This window comes from Thalassophryne amazonica, chromosome 4 (assembly GCF_902500255.1).
Source record: "Thalassophryne amazonica chromosome 4, fThaAma1.1, whole genome shotgun sequence".
Taxonomy (NCBI): domain Eukaryota; kingdom Metazoa; phylum Chordata; class Actinopteri; order Batrachoidiformes; family Batrachoididae; genus Thalassophryne; species Thalassophryne amazonica.
In genome coordinates, this window is record NC_047106.1 from 89,121,856 (window position 1) to 89,139,594 (window position 17,739).

General features: G+C 41.4%; 1 protein-coding gene across 3 annotated transcripts in view; it reads right to left on the minus strand.

Moving 5' to 3' along the window:
• The window catches only part of plekhg2 (pleckstrin homology domain containing, family G (with RhoGef domain) member 2), a 372,433-nt gene that overhangs the window by 250,894 nt on the left and 103,800 nt on the right, over nucleotides 1–17,739 (minus strand). Inside the window, exon 1 of one of the 3 annotated variants that reach the window (XM_034168231.1) lies at nucleotides 4,548–4,704. The exons of the other annotated variants lie outside the window; for them this stretch is intronic. The gene's annotated coding sequence lies outside the window, so the exon portion shown is untranslated. Of the gene's footprint in view, nucleotides 1–4,547; nucleotides 4,705–17,739 lie in introns of those variants that run through there. 3 annotated transcript variants of the gene reach the window in all.

Here is a 17,739-nt window from a genome sequence, read left to right on the forward strand (position 1 = left end):
TAAAAGTAAACACTAGTAGATGAGTGAATTAGGGCCTGGCCTACCAGTATGTCAACGTGGGTTCCAATCCCACTCATGCTACTTGTCTGTGTCCTTGGACAAGACACTTAATCTACATGGTCTCATTACACCCAGGTGTAAATGCACAGTAAAATCACCAGTGTAAAACTAACACTGACAGTGCTAAATTAACACTGACAGTGCACATATGGTCCTACTCTGGTCAGAGTGGGACCATATGTTCACTGTAAGTGTTAATTTGACACTGGTGATTTTACTGCGTGGGAACCAGCTAGGGAATTAACCTGTGTCAGGCTCATGTCCCGACCATAGGGAGTCATTGACTTTCATCCGCTTGATGCCGAGGAATCCTGAGATTTGCTGCTCAAACTGCATCAGAAGAGAGTTCATTGTAATAAAAAAGGCAGCAGAATCACCATGTCATGCATATTTTACTTCTGCCTCTTAATATCTCTCTGTCCAGACTCCGTGACAGGGACTGGTGATTCATATACGTAATGGAAATAACTCCTGTTAATTTCAGGACACTGACGCAGATAGAAGTTTTTAAAACTCTTTTAAAATCTCTGTAGTCACTTTCCTTAAGCCTTCATGGGAATCTCTGAGGACCTTTTGGGCAATTACCAATCTGAAAATTCAATTGTGTTGATAGCTGGTCTTCCATCATTACACAAATGGACAGGATGCACAGAAAGCTCCACTTGTGGAGGAGTGACTGCCGTGATATGACATGAACTGGCCTACCATGGCTCCAAATGTGTGCTGAACTATTGCTTTATGGAAATTATGCTTTATGAAAACTGCTCCCCCAACTCGATTTGCTTTTATTAAAATTATTTTCAAATAAAATCATTTTCTTCAGAAAATCTTATAGTATTTTTCCAAAATATGTTTTAAGGGGGGGGGGGGGGTTATATAATGTTTGGACCAATATACTTCAACTACTACTGTTACTAATAATAATAATCATTATCATCATCATCTGGTGTCGAACACTGGAATGTTTCTATTTCTGGCTATACCCCTTCTCCCACAGAACATTTATGCATCATTGATCCATTTGAGCCACTTATCTTGTCATGTGACATCATGTCTGTGGAAAGAACTCACACAGACATGATGCAAACACTTGATGTGATAAGGCTGCACAACACATGCACACTCACACACTCGCACTGAGTAACAGCTGATATAACCTTATTTAGTCATGGCATTCACACATGCTTCAGTTTCTTCATTTCAGTGAATGGGTGAGTCAGCGCGTAACTGACATGATTATCAGTTTACACCTAAATTACTGTACCATCGCCTCCATCTGGTCCATCTTTCACCCTTTCTGTCTCATTTTCTTTTTCCTCTAAGATGAATCATAATCTGACTAGATTTGTCACAATACTAGAATTTCAAACCTGATACAGATACCCAGGAAAATATTTGATACCTAAAACCATTTTCAATTCCACAGGGACAAAAATGACAAAAAATCAAGAGGTGTATTTTTTTAAATAAAGATTTGAATAATACAATCAATACCATTAATAAAACTATATTTTAAGATGCCTGACATAGTGCAAAACCAAGCTATAATTATACTGTATAACCATAAGGTATATGACATGTTGTGCTACATAATTTATACATAGTCATCAGAATTACAAGCACACTTGCTTTTAAGTACAATTTTTAAAGTATGTTCAGAAATAATTGCAAAGTTATTGAAGACAAATAACAAAACAAAATGATTTTATAATGAAATAAAAACCATTATAGATGCTGGACAGTTATTGGCATCATTTGATGAAATAATAAATTTATAAATTCATCAAATGATGCCAATAACTATGTCCAGTTTATTTCTCTATATAAATGTATTTTGTTTTATTTTTTGTTTCTGTTCAATAACTTTGGAATGTAATAATAATAATAATAATAATAATTTCATTACATAAAATTGGTTTGTTTCCATTTATTTCTGAACATCCATTAAAATGTGTACTTAAAAATAGGGATGCAAATAATTCTGACCATGACTGTAGGTACTGCAAAAACAAGGCACCTTTTTTAGGTTATCTGTGGTACTCAGTCACTCGTCATCACTCATCTTCAATCGCTGGGGCAATAGCTCCAGTTGGGGGGCCCAAAACACTGGCCACCTCTGACTGGGTGCTCCTGAGGCATTCCCAGGCCAGTGTGGAGATATAATCTCTACACCTAGTCCTGGGCCTTCCCCGGCGTCTCACCTCCCTAGGGAGGCACCCAGGGGGCATCCTTACCAGACCTGAACCACTTCAGCTGGCTCCTTTCAATGCAAAGGAGCAGCAATTCTACTCTGAGCTCCTCATGGATGACTGAGCTTCTCAAAGCTAAATCTCTAAGGGAGACACCATCCACCCCCCTAAGAAAACTCATTTTGTCCACTTGTACCCGCGATCTAGTTCTTTCAAACCTCATGACCATAGGTGAGAGTAGGAATGAAGATTGACCAGTAGATCTAGAGCTTTGCCTTTTGGCTCAGCTCCCTTTTTGTCACAACAGTACGGTAGAGCGAATGCAATACCGCCCCTGCTGCGCCGATTCTCCAGCCAGTCTTGTGCTCTATTGTCCCCTCACTCATGAACAAGACCCAGAGGTACTTGAACTCCTTCACTTGGGGCAAGACTGCATTCCCTACCTGGAGTAGACAGTCCATCAGTTTCCTGCTGAGAACCATGGCCTCAGATTGAGAGGTGCTGAACCTCATCCCAGCCGCTTCCCACTGGGCTGTGAACCGATCCAGTAAGTGTTGAAGATCACAGGCCAATGAAGCCAACAGGACCACATCATCTGCAAAAAGCAGTGATGAGACTCTGAGCCCAACAAACTGGAAACCCTCCTCCCCCCACTACACCTCGATATCCTGTCCATGAATAACACAAAACAGGATTGCTGACTAGGTGCAGCCCTGGCGGAAGCCAACCTCCACCGGAAATGAGTCTGACTTACTGCAGAGAACCCGAACACAGCTGTCGCTTTGTGAGTACAGAGATTGGATGGCCCTGAGAAAGGACCCCTTCACTCCATACTCCCGAAGCACCTCCCATAGTAGCTCCCAGGGTACCCAATCATACGCCTTCTCCAAGTCCACAAAACACATGTAGACTGGACGGGCATACTCCCAGGCACCCTCCAGGATTCTTGTGAGAGTGAAGAGCTGGTTAGTGGTCGGTTCTTCTATGGCGGTAGAAGAACCCATGGAAGAACTGACCAGCTCTTCACTTCACCAGCTCTTTTTTATTGGCGGTAACAAAAAAAAATCCCCCAAAAGAACTTACTTGTGTGTTCCTTCTAAGACAACAAGGCTTGAACTGCGTGCTTCTATATTGTGAGTTCATTAAGTGAACACAGTTATTGGAAGTTTCCAACTTGGAATTTCTAAGACATCATGAAATGCAGTATTAGTGTGACACTCTCAGCGGAGCTGGAAGTCTCGGCTTCCACTGCACAGTGCTGTTGAACATCGCTCTCTGACTTTTTTCCTTTGGGAACCTTTCAGTTTTAGCTCCCAACGGCTTTCTTTGACTGTGAGGAAGCACTGGTTCTCTGCTTCAAACCAAAAGGGAGCATTTGTTTTGTGCGTGCGTGCCTAGTGGGGAGCTGTGTGCTTGCTTGCAGCAGTGGTGCTGACAAGCTGCGTGTTAACTGGAGGAAGAAAAACAGCACAGCTGCTATAGATTCTGCTGTAAATGAGTATCTAATCAGATACTCATTTTTAGTACAGACGAGAATCAGTTTTTCGAAAACCCTAAATCTGACCATAGGTATGAATGTCAGGAAGTGATTGTCACATTTTTTACACACATGCATTCTCTTTGTGTTTTGCCGATACAACCAGATATTTACAACTGACAGTCAAGTCATCACACTGTCACACAGATTTATCAGCATCCCAAAACAATGCTTTTGTCTTCTGCAGGACAAACTTTGATGACTGACACAACTTCCTAATGCAACATATTAACATATGGGACAGAGTTAATTTTCAGTGCTTGCAGAAAAAGCAAAGCAACCAAGGTTCTTTGGTCAAATCCACACCCACTGATTTTTTTTTTTTTTTAAGTTCTTTCAATTTTGATGTCGGGAGTTAAGTTTGAGAAACATGCAGTAAGTCACTCTCTCTCCTCATGCTGAGCTCTCTGTAATTATCTGTCCCACTCTGTCTCTTTTCCTCTTATCAGGTTTGGCTCTCTACCAACAGAGAGAGAGAGAGAGAGAGAGAGAAAGCACTTGATCCTTAGAATGTCCTAAAGTGCTTTGACATGAATGATTGGCTCTATCATCATCACTACATCAGTGAATGAAAGCAAAATGTGCACGTGTGCCACTGAAAGAGACACAGAAGGAAAGATGAAAAGGAACAAAAGCTCAAATCACAGAAGATAAAAACCAAATTAAAGGCATTTTCCAACATAATACTTCATTTGTTCTGACCAAATCAGGGAAAGAAAGAAACCACTGCAGTCACACAAGCACACAATAGAGGAACTTACAGTTTGGAGGGTGTCTGTTGATGTGCGAGCGTGTGTCACTCCATCAAGATGATCTTACTGTTTAGTAGTAGCAATGCTCACTGTCAGTCTTTTGAAAAGAAACAGCATCCTGACAGTCAGACTGAAAGCTCTCGCGGCTTTAAACATGAGATTTCCTGTTATTTGCTCTGTGTGTGTGCATGCATAAGGGTATGTGTGAAGCAATGCTAAAGGCTTTGCATGTGATGTAATATAGGAAGTGGCTTGGCAACACTTCTTTTGTTTTTAATTTCTCACATTCTTACACTACCCAAATATAAACTCAACCAATTTTCTGATCAACTTGTATCTCACATGGGTGTTAGACTGACTCATGCATTACATCAATTTCATGCACTATATATAATTCCAATAATAGCCACAAAACTAAGTGAACCAGCAAGAATCCTTGTGGAACACCTTTACTCTATGGTTGTTTTTAATGTGTAGGTGTTTAAAATGGTCACCCATAGCTACTTCTTTCTTTTACATTTGATGGATTGGACTGCAGCTGGTCTACTGTTCCATACTTCCTGGAGACAGGGGGTTGTTGTACTGTCATCTGCAGCAGTCCCAACAACCCCCGTCCCTTGGCATGTGGAGGCCTTCCCAGTGTGGATCACCTGAAGTGAGTTATGTGATTCTACTTGTTGCAATGCAAGCCACTGCTATGCAAGGCACTCAGACCAACTTGGAGATTAAGGACCTTGCCCAAGGGCCCTTAGGCTTCCATCTCACTGTGCTGCAACAGCCTGCGAATGACAATTGTGAGGGAAATCACTTGATTTCAGGCAACGTTCACTGGGTGGCATTCTTCCCTCTCTTCATTCACAGGGTGTCACCAGTGTCATGCCTGGATTTTGAGCTCCTCAAAGTTGGTGAGACGACAAGGCTCCTCCCAGTGTGCACCCAGAGCCGGTGCTGGTGTTGTGCGACCCTCTGAATGCACTCACTGGGACTCTCATTCATGAGAACACTGGGAAGGGGAGAAGGGGCTGGGCTACATTAACAAGCTGAGGGGGAGCACACCACAATAGCAGAGATGATCAGAGCGAAACAGCTGCTTCTGGAAGTGGGCAAGCTGCTGCCAGCCTAGCTGCAGTTGCAGCAGAGATCAGGACTCCCTTTCGAGCTTTCCGGACTTATGCAATTTAATGTTTTCTTTTTTTATTGGGGAGCACAAGTCTACAGGAGTGGAGTGTACAGTGCTGTGTCATTTTGAATTAATTAAACCATTACTTAAAAAGCCATCACTTGACCCAGCTATCTTAGCTAATTATAGGCCAATCTCCAACCTTCCTTTTCTCTCAAAAATTCTTGAAAGGGTAGTTGTAAAACAGCTAACTGATCATCTGCAGAGGAATGGTCTATTTGAAGAGTTTCAGTCAGGTTTTAGAATTCATCATAGTACAGAAACAGCATTAGTGAAGGTTACAAATGATCTTCTTATGGCCTCGGACAGTGGACTCATCTCTGTGCTTGTTCTGTTAGACCTCAGTGCTGCTTTTGATACTGTTGACCATAAAATTTTATTACAGAGATTAGAGCATGCCATAGGTATTAAAGGCACTGCGCTGCGGTGGTTTGAATCATATTTGTCTAATAGATTACAATTTGTTCATGTAAATGGGGAATCTTCTTCACAGACTAAAGTTAATTATGGAGTTCCTCAAGGTTCTGTGCTAGGACCAATTTTATTCACTTTATACATGCTTCCCTTAGGCAGTATTATTAGACGGTATTGCTTAAATTTTCATTGTTACGCAGATGATACCCAGCTTTATCTATCCATGAAGCCAGAGGACACACACCAATTAGCTAAACTGCAGGATTGTCTTACAGACATAAAGACATGGATGACCTCTAATTTCCTGCTTTTAAACTCAGATAAAACTGAAGTTATTGTACTTGGCCCCACAAATCTTAGAAACATGGTGTCTAACCAGATCCTTACTGTGGATGGCATTACCCTGACCTCTAGTAATACTGTGAGAAATCTTGGAGTCATTTTTGATCAGGATATGTCATTCAAAGCGCATATTAAACAAATATGTAGGACTGCTTTCTTGCATTTACGCAATATCTCTAAAATCAGAAAGGTCTTGTCTCAGAGTGATGCTGAAAAACTAATTCATGCATTTATTTCCTCTAGGCTGGACTATTGTAATTCATTATTATCAGGTTGTCCTAAAAGTTCCCTAAAAAGCCTTCAGTTAATTCAAAATGCTGCAGCTAGAGTACTGACGGGGACTAGAAGGAGAGAGCATATCTCACCCATATTGGCCTCTCTTCATTGGCTTCCTGTTAATTCTAGAATAGAATTTAAAATTCTTCTTCTTACTTATAAGGTTTTGAATAATCAGGTCCCATCTTATCTTAGGGACCTCGTAGTACCATATCACCCCAATAGAGCGCTTCGCTCTCAGACTGCAGGCTTACTTGTAGTTCCTAGGGTTTGTAAGAGTAGAATGGGAGGCAGAGCCTTCAGCTTTCAGGCTCGTCTCCTGTGGAACCAGCTCCCAATTCAGATCAGGGAGACAGACACCCTCTCTACTTTTAAGATTAGGCTTAAAACTTTCCTTTTTGCTAAAGCTTATAGTTAGGGCTGGATCAGGTGACCCTGAACCATCCCTTAGTTATGCTGCTATAGACTTAGACTGCTGGGGGGTTCCCATGATGCACTGTTTCTTTCTCTTTTTGCTCTGTATGCGCCACTCTGCATTTAATCATTAGTGATCGATCTCTGCTCCCCTCCACAGCATGTCTTTTTCCTGGTTCTCTCCCTCAGCCCCAACCAGTCCCAGCAGAAGACTGCCCCTCCCTGAGCCTGGTTCTGCTGGAGGTTTCTTCCTGTTAAAAGGGAGTTTTTCCTTCCCACTGTAGCCAAGTGCTTGCTCACAGGGGGTCGTTTTGACCGTTGGGGTTTTACATAATTATTGTATGGCCTTGCCTTACAATATAAAGTGCCTTGGGGCAACTGTTTGTTGTGATTTGGCGCTATATAAAAAAATTGATTGATTGATTGATTGAATCTTATTTATCTTTAATGCGCTCTCTCTCTCTCTCTCTCTCTCTCTCTCTCTCTCTCTCTCTCTCTCTCTCTGGGGAAGTGCAGTGGGAGTTTTTTTATGTGCTCATTGTGAGGAATGCATGAACAGTGATATGATGACATCTTTCATTAAAGGTGCACACTGCTCAGTTCCATCTCTAACAGAGCACATACAGTGCATCCAGAATATATTCCCAGCACAGCATTTTTTCCACATTTTTTTTATGTTACAGACTTCTTCTAAAATGGATGAAATTAATTTTTTTCCTCAAAAATCTACACGCAATACCTCATAATGACAATGCAGAAGTTTTTATGACATTTTTGCAAATTTATTACAAATAATAAAAAAACCCTAAGAAATCACATGTACATACAGTAAGTATTCACAGCCGTGGCCTTGACGCTCAGAACTGAGCTCAGGTGCATCTGTTTCCACTGATCATACTTGATATGTTTCTACAGCTTAATTGGAGTCCACCTGGGGTAAATGCAGTTGATTAGACATGATCTGGAAAGACAAACACCTGTCGACATATAAGGTCCACAGTTGACAGTTCATGTCAGAGCACAAACCAAGCATGAAGTCAAACAAATTGTCTGTAGACCTCCGAGACAGTATTGTCTCGAGGTACAAATCTGGGGAAGGGTACAGAAACATTACTGCTGCTTTGAAGGTCCCAATGAGCACGGTGGCCTCCATCATCTAAAAACAGAAGAAGCTTGGATCCACCAGGTGGCTGAAATATCAAGATATCAAAGGAGCGGCTTCAGGACAACTCTGTGAATGTCCTTGAGTGGTCCAGCCAGAGCCCAGACCTGAATCCAATTGAACATCTCTGGAGAGATCTGAAAATGGCTGTGCACCCAAAGCTCCCCATCCAACCTGATGGAGCTTGAGAGGTGCTGCAAAGAGGAATGGGTAAAACTGTCCAAAGATAGGTGCGCCAAGCTTGTGGCATCATATTCAAGAAGACTTGAGGCTGCCAAAGGTGCAGCAACAAAAGGGTGTGAATACTTATGTACACGTGGTTTCTTAGTTGTTTTTATTATTATTTTTAATACATTTGTAAAAAATATATACGAGGGCTGTCAATAAAGTATAGTTCCTTTTAATTTTTTTCAAAAACTATATGGATTTCATTCATATGTTTTTACGTCAGACATGCTTGAACCCTCGTGCGCATGCGTGAGTTTTTCCACGCCTGTCGGTGACGTCATTCGCCTGTGAGCACTCCTTGTGGGAGGAGTCGTCCAGCCCCTCATCGGAATTCCTTTGTCTGAGAAGTTGCTGAGAGACTGGCGCTTTGTTTGATCAAAATTTTTTCTAAACCTGTGAGGCACATCGAAGTGGACACGGTTCGAAAAATTAAGCTGGTTTTCAGTGAAAATTTTAACGGCTGATGAGAGATTTTGAGGTGATACTGTCACTTTAAGGACTTCCCACGCAGTGGGACGTCGCGCAGTGCTCCCAGGCGCCGTCGTCAGCCTGTTTCAAGCTGAAAACCTCCACATTTCAGGCTCTATTGATCCAGGACGTCATGAGAGAACAGAGAAGTTTCAGAAGAAGTCGGTTTCAGCATTTTATCCGGATATTCCACTGTTAAAGGAGATTTTTTTAATGAAAGACATGCGGACGGGTCCGCGCGTCGGGACGCAGCCGGCGCGGTGCGGCGGCACAGGAAAAACACCTCCGCATTGATAACCATTTGTAAAATCCAGGCGGCTTTTGATGGCTTTCAGTGGAGTGAGTATCTGAGAAATTGTTTAACAGCTGGACATGTTCCAACTTGTCCTTAAGGATTCCAACAGAGGTGTTTTTCCTGTGGCGGAGCGTCGCGGCGGCTGTGAGCCGATGCTGCAATCCGTCCGCACGTCTTTCATTAAAAAAATCTCCTTTAACAGTGGAATATCCGGTTAAAATGCTGAAACCGACTTCTTCTGAAACTTCTCTGTTCTCTCACGACATCCTGGATCAATAGAGCCTGATATGTGGAGGTTTTCAGCTTGAAACAGGCTGACGACGGCGCCTGTGAGCACTGCGCGACGTCCCACTGCGTGGGAAGTCCTTAAGGCGACAGTATCACCTCAAACTCTCTCATCAGCTGTTAAAATTTTCACCGAAAACCAGCTTAATTTTTCGAACCGTGTCCACTTCGATGTGCCTCACAGGTTTAGAAAAAATTTTGATCAAACAAAGCATCAGTCTCTCAGCAACTTCTCAGACAAAGAAATTCCAACTAGGGGCTGGACGACTCCTCCCACAAGGAGTGGTCACAGGCGAATGACGTCACCGACAGGCGTGGAAAAACTCACGCATGCGCATGAGGGTTCAAGCATGTCTGACGTAAAAACATATGAATGAAATCCATATAGTTTTTGAAAAAAATAAAAAGGACCTATACTTTATTGACAGACCTTGTATATATTTTCATGTTGTTATTGTTGTTTTGAGTAGAATTTTGTGGAAAAAATGAATTTATTCCATTTTGGAATAAAGGCTGTAACATAACAAAATGTGGAAAAAGCGAAGGGCTGTGAATACTTTCTGGATGCACGGAAAGCTAACTTTTTTGTTCGCAGATTAACCTTTCAGCTAATTTTGAACACCATCAGCGGACCATTTAGCTTCTGCTAAATTTCATTCGGCTAACTTTCAGTCCGCTAACTTTTCTGCTGGCATAGCGAATAAAACTTAACGGTCAAAACCATACATAGTAATATCTACCAGTTGCATGTTTTACAATACTCAGACCGCTGTGAGCTTAGTCCTCCCTCAACAGAAGTGAGCGGAACGGGCCCGCTGGCTGGTGTTGCCTCCGCTCTAAGGACTAAGCTCACAGCGGTCTGACTACGTAAGACAGAAGCTCTGGCTCATTGTTCATTTTTGGGTTTGTGGTCGCTTTTACTCAGAAGCCTTGGCAGTGCTTACACTCGAAACTGGCTTATCAGTAGCCGACAGGACTAAAAGTTAGGGGTTAGCTGTAACTTACACATTTGATTTTGCGGTTTATCAGTTTAGCGTTATTAAAGCTAACTCTTCAGTTAGCAGATTAGCGGTTATTGAAGCTAACTTTTTTGGTTAGCTGTGCCCACCACTGACTATAAGTGATCAGTTAAAAGCAGTGGATTTATGACTGATGTGCCGATCACCAATGAATATATATATAAGGGGTGGACAACAGTGTTCCCCAGAGGGCCAAGGTGCTGCCAGTTGTAACCCTTGTAACAAATTACATGAGCAGGTGGTTTTTCTAATTAGCTCCTCACCCCAATTTAAAGTCTTGATCATCTGTGAAATCATCTGCTGAGATGATCAGAAGCTATGAAGTGTACACCAGCCTTGCCCTGCGTGAACACCCCTGTAATATACAACACCTACATGATACATGTTGTCCCACTGTGAGATAAACTGGTGTCAGCAGACATTGGTGCTGTTTCTTCAGTCAAAAGGAATTAAAATAGGTTTGTTTGTCATTCAGAAAAGGCAGAGGAATGAAAAGCTCAATGTTGCCACAGAGCTTCACTACATTACATGTACTACACTAAATGTCTAAAATGTGTAAAATATGTTCAACCATCATGTTGAAATGCATTAACTACAACTGATCAAAGGACTCACAATGTAAGTGTTATGCTTGTCTGCAATAAAGTAAATCAAACTAGCTTGTTTGTTTTTATATTTGTTTAATTTTTCTGGCTATTGGAAATTGGATAATTTGACTTTGACACAGTTACTAGAAGTCAATGTTACTCTTTCCAACTCTGCCTATTCTGAAAAGGTCATCTTCTCATGTAGCTGCTACATTCCCAGACTGAATTTCTCCTGTAGTCTCCACCAATCAAAACTCACCAGACTATTTTAAATTTTCCACATAAATTCAACAATCTAAACTCTGTTTTCCACCAGCATGATGTCATAAGAAGTTTATTAGGAGGATCATTTTATTGACTTGAAGATTAAGAGTAAAATGGCAAAAAAAAAAAAAAAAGAAATTCAAAGTTCCAGGACTGACTTGTGTAAGGTATTGTCATGCTCTGTCCTGATCGGGGTTATGGTTTAAATTTTTCCCCTTTCTTTTACCCACCATCTGCCCCCAGCTTAGTTGCTTACTTTGATCATGTGGTTATTCTCTGTTCTGTTTTTCATTGTCACTTTGTTCTTTGATACTTCTGCCATAGTTCAGTTTCCATTCTAGTTCTGCCAGATTGTGTTTTTATTGTTTATCATTTAGTTGTCATCTGTTAATTTTTGCTGTTCTCATTTCTGTTTTCTATTGTTCTTTAATATCGGATTTTGCTTTTGTTTTATTATGTAGTCTTTGCTTTCTTGATTTTGTCATCTGGTTATCTTTATTGTATTCTTCAGTCATTTGTCAACTCCAGTTTAGTTTTGTCTTTGTGTTTATGTTTTTATTTTTCCCTGATCAGTTCTCATGTAGTTTCTTCTAGTTCTTATGCTCATGTCTGATTTTAGTTTCTGTCATAGTAGTATTACATTCTGTTTTAGCTCTGTTCATTGTTCCCTGTTATTCCTCACGGCCAGCTTATTATGTTCACTTCAGGCCCCGCACCTGCCATTATGTCTTTGTCCCTCACTTTGATTCAGTCTGTTTTGTTTTTCCATTCACTCACTTTCTTGACACCTGTTCACATATCTTGGTATCTGACATCACTCCACTTTGTGCACTCACTTCCCCACTATCTTGCCCATGTATACTCTTTGACCACTAACCACACCCTTTTATAGATTGTTCCTCAACAGCACCAAATTAACACCTGCTTCACATCACCCTGATTTGTTTGCTCCTTATTTAAACCATCACAGTCTCACAGCTCACTGCCAGTTTGTTGTTGCTCTTAGCACACATTCCAGCCGTGTGATCACAGTCCTGGTTTGTTTAGCCGTGTACTGTCTTGTGCTCTGTATTCCTCGACCATGCCTTTTGCCTCATCCCTGACTACTGTGCTTGCTCGTGCCTCTGACCCCTGCTGAACTATGACTGCGTTTTTGCCTGATCCTGTTTGTACCTCCGCTCCGCTGCTTGATTGCCTGTGCACTGAACCTAAGCCTGGAATAAAGACAATGATTTCTCATACACCAAAGCCTTGTTTGGGAGTCTGCATTGTGGGTCTAGCTGCTACGGGTGTCGGGCAGCCGCCTGCCCTGACAGATATAATTTAACACCAAACCAGCATATTTGCATTCAGACATAAAACTTTGTGAAAACAAGACTTCTGCTCTGGGATTAGCTTTCCCACAGCCCTTGTGACTGGTAGAAAATGAATACTTGAATAAATGACAAATATTTCATTATATATATACCTGAACACTGAAAAGTGTCCATCTCTTTTAATTTCACCATCAAATAACCTTGAAATTACCATGAGCACACAGTACATGCAGGAGGATTGGCAACTTCGTGGTTAGCACAGTTGCCTCACAGCAAAAAGGTTGTGATATCACTTCCCACTTGGCCCTTTTTGTGTAGAGTTTACATGTTCTCACCATGTTCACGTGGGTTCCCTCCAGGTGCTCTGGCTTCCTCCCATTTTCAAAGATATGTAGGCTAGCTACTGATGCAACTCCAGTTTTACCCAGAGAAACACACACAGCTGCTGGTGTTCAGAAGAGGTCTCCCATCCAAGTACTAACCAGATGCCGCACTGTTTAGCTTCTGAGACCTGATGGGATCAGGCTTACACAGAGCAGGCCGGCTTTGTCTGTGAATATGTGGTCCTGGGATATACCCCAAGGTGTACCCCACCTCACACCCTATGATTGCTGGGATAGGCACTTGCCTCATAAAAACTGACCAATATCTATTGGGCTTAGAATTTTTTTAAACTATGTGCCACAGCAAAGTAAAATGTGGATATCACCTTCGCCTTCTCCAGTAACTTAAATCCTCAACACTGAGGCACCTGTGTGACATTCCCTCACAATGAAAGTGATTCTCTTTATCTCAGTCTCCCTAGGTAGCCATTTCTTTGACATAAAGCAATCCAGTCGTACCCAAAGATCATTAGAAGAAACCTAATACCAAAGTCACAATAGAGGCAGAGGACCCAGACACATGAATGTCACTGCCCAGAAAAATATATGTCTAGACATGTTTGGAACTTTCACCACATAAAGGTGCATCTTTGATAGCATTTGAAAAACTGGATCTTAGTTTTGATCTTAGTCTTGACAACCACAGACCCAGACACTCTGATTCCCCAGTCTGCTTCTCAAGTGATATAATTAGAGTATCACTTGATCCCATAAAGCCTACAACATTGTTTGAAAACAGGAAGAATAGTCTTCACTATGGTGATAACTAATGGGGATCTGTACACAGTAAACAATAAACCGTCTCAAACATCCATTCGATGCAAGCCTTGAAGAGTGGAGCCAGCACATATCCCCAATGAACGCCAGTATTCAATGGGCAAAACATGGCATGTTTCTTTGTCATTATTTTTATTTCAATTCACTTGACTCACTTATTTTGCTTGAAAACATGAGCTAGCTTTGTGTGTGGGTCTGTAACTTATTCTTGTTCACAATAAAATAAATCAAACAACAAACAAATTAAACAAGTTATTTCATTTAACTAATGAACTGCATTTTGCAAAGAATGTCATATGTGATGCAGGATAATTAACTTTTTTAGTAATCTTACACCATTTAATTGTCAACAACTGAATTTAAAAAAATCACAGTCACTCAGGAAAAAAAAATCTATGTGACTATAAGGATTAGAAATGAAGGAGAATATAAAAGAAGGAAGAATTATTATAGGCAGTGACAAATCTGTACACTATATATTTTTAGTTCAGGGAATGGAACTTAAACCAAATGTTTAAGTGGGAAGACTGTAACCTAAAGCTCAAAGTAAACAATATAGCATGACCCCCTGTCGGGGAAACTATAACACGGAGAGTGATTATATAAACATAAAATCTCAAACTTGTCAACTAGCACTGTAAATCACATTAACAACACACATCTTTAGACTGACTGGAGAAAGTTCCAGGTACTGCAGAAAAAGACCCAGTGACTGCAGGAAAAGCCCTGTTGACAGTTTGGGCACATAAGACACCCCAGGCACTGTCCAAATCCTAACTGACTTGGGCAGTGCCTGGGGTGGTACATCTCATTGCTTATCTAGGCTACTTTCCCAGTACCTATGCCACATTGTTGACTTAGTAGGGAGTGACCTGTGTGCCTTCACCCGTGTAACACATCAGGGTCCCTAAGGGTGGTGGAAGACTGCTGAAATTGGTGGGTGAGTTGGCATTTCCATTTTGATTTCAATTTGAATTTATTTCATTTTATATAGCGCCAAATCAGAACAAAGTTGGCTCAAAGCGCTTCACACAAACAACAGTAGTCCCTCTGAAGAAGAAACCTCAAGCAGACCAGACTCAAGGGGTCACCCTCTGCTTGGGCCATGCTACCAACATAAATACAGACACAAATTACAAAAACAATTCCTAATAAAATGAATCAAAAGAGTAAAAACATAGTAACATACTATGCCAGTATGCTAGCCATACAAAAGGGAAAATAAGTGTGTCTTAATTCTGGACTTGAAAGTCTCTACAGAAGCTGTCTGCCTTAATGACGCAGGGAGATCGTTCCACAGAACCGGGGCATGATAAGAGAAAGCTCTATGTCCAGCAGACTTTTTATTCACCCTAGGGACACAAAGTAGTCCTTTTTTCCTCGTAGGGTTTAATTAGGTCAGCCAGGTAGGGAGGTGCCAGTCCATGAACAATTTCATAGACTAGTAGCAAAACCTAAAAAATCTGGTTTCACAGGGCCAGGAAGCCAGTGAAGAGATGCCAAAACGGGTGTAATTTGTTCCAACTTTCTGCTTTGTGTCAAAAGTCTGGCAGCAGCATTTTGAACCAATTGGAGACCCCTAATGCTGGACTGCGGTAAACCAGAAAATAGAACACTGCAGTAGTCCAACCTAGATGAGACAAATGCATGCACCTACCAATCAATTAAGAATCATCAATTCACCTAACCTGTATGTCTATGGAAGTGGGAGAAAGCCAGAGCACCCAGAGAGAACATACACAATCATGAGAGGAGCGCACAACTCCACACAGAAGGGACCAAATTCTGAAGCAAATCTGGGACCTTCTCACTGTGAGGCAGTTGTGATAACCACTAATCCCCCATGCTGCCACAAATTTAATTCACTTAATATTATTACTTTTTCTTGGATTATACAGTCTTCAATTCCTGTATTTTGCCACAATGGAATTATAGATGGGCCCGATCCAACCTAATATCGGTATCAGGTCCAATATTGATGTCATTCACATACTGGATATTGAAGGGACAGGTCCAATCCACTTACTAATCCAAATCCTTGCCACATTGTCAAATCATGTGTACTTTTCATTGATTCACCAGGGTGGCAAATATAAAAATAGCCTTAAAAATTGCAGTAGTACTACTACTGGCAAAATATGATTTCTGTCCTGTTTTGATGAGTGGAAAAGTACTGCACTCTGAATTTCCTTTTCAAAGCTGTTACATACTAAGCTGCAGCTTCTCCGTAAAAAAGAGGATTGATTATAGGGGTTACTGCTTGAATAAAATCAATCCCTGCAAACATTGGGTGTATTTAATTTAACAGTTTCTGATGGAAGATAAAATGTCTCTGCAGAACAGGTGAACTGTAAACATTTTTAGTAAGTGTTGCAGGTTGACAATAGAGATGCGTTAGATCCGTATATTGCTAATATGATTGAAGGGCTGACTTCAGCTGATTACGCCTTGTGGATAATGCGTAAAAGTAAGTCCCTTCAGCTGCTCCCTTGTTTCTTCCACTTAGTGTCGCCACAACAGATCCATGGTGGATCCGCATATTGATTTGGTTTTACGCCTGATGCCCTTCGTGACACAACTCCACATTACATGGAGAAATGTGGCAGGGGTGGGATTTGAACTGGGAATCTTCTGAATTGAAACCATACGCACTAACCAGTTGGCCACCTGTCAGCGTTTATAAATTAGACTGCAATTGTTTAAACCAATTTGTCTGAGAGTGAGAGCACTCAGTCTGCATCAGAGGACAGTCATTTGGGGACAGCTAGGGCACCTTCCACCAGGTGACCTGTGCAGTTTCCTTGCAGTTGAACATGACAGCCTGGAGGATGAGGGTGTATTCACACTGTGGTTGCAGCTGCATGTAAAAATCTCCCTGATCATCATGCTGTTCCCCCAGATTGCACCTTGTAAGTTGAGCTCACTTCTCATTTTTGCTCAGTCCATCCCATATGTATCCACATGATGATTTTGATTAGTAAGTAAGTGAACATGGAAACCAAAAAACAGTGAGCCACATGTTCAGTCACATGATGCTGTGCTCTGTGACAGGTGTAAGGTTGCAAACTGATTCAGTGACACTGGATGTCTGTTGTTCCTGTGATTATTGTTGACATTTTTACTTTTTTGTCCATCCACACTGTGTGCCTGGTATTCTGGCTGTGAGTTGTTTCTGGCAGCTTGTTATCAGAGCAATAACAGCAGGAAGGCTCCACAAAGCAGCCAATCACAGAACAGAACACAACCTTTTTCTGTTCCCCTTCCTCCTTTCTTCTGATGCTTGTCTTTTCTTTCTTTTCCTTCCCTCTACTTTTCTCCTTCCTCCTCCTCCCCTCAAATTCTATTCCATCGGGCATTGTCATTTTTCTGCAGTCTTATCTTGGGCGTTTCCTCTATGATTATAATCAACAAGCTGAGTGCGGCCTTTTATACTTGTGTGTCACAGCAGACACTTTGTTGAGCGATACGCTTTATCACCACAAACCACACAACTTCCTGCACGAAAAAGGGCACATATGTCTAAATGTAGTTCTGCTTGAATGTAACAATTAGTGTGCATGTGTGCGCTCGTGTGTGTGTATAGAAATCTGTTGCTCTGTTGCGTCAATGGTAAACAGACTGTGTGACCGTGTCCTCAAATGCAACACTATATATATATATGTATGTATGTGTGTGTACTGTAAAACATATATATATATAAAACAGCAGGAAGACTGAACACTATGGTGGCTCTGTGTAATTATACATCATTACTGAGTGAGTGAGAGCCTGCACACGTGTGTGTGTGCGTG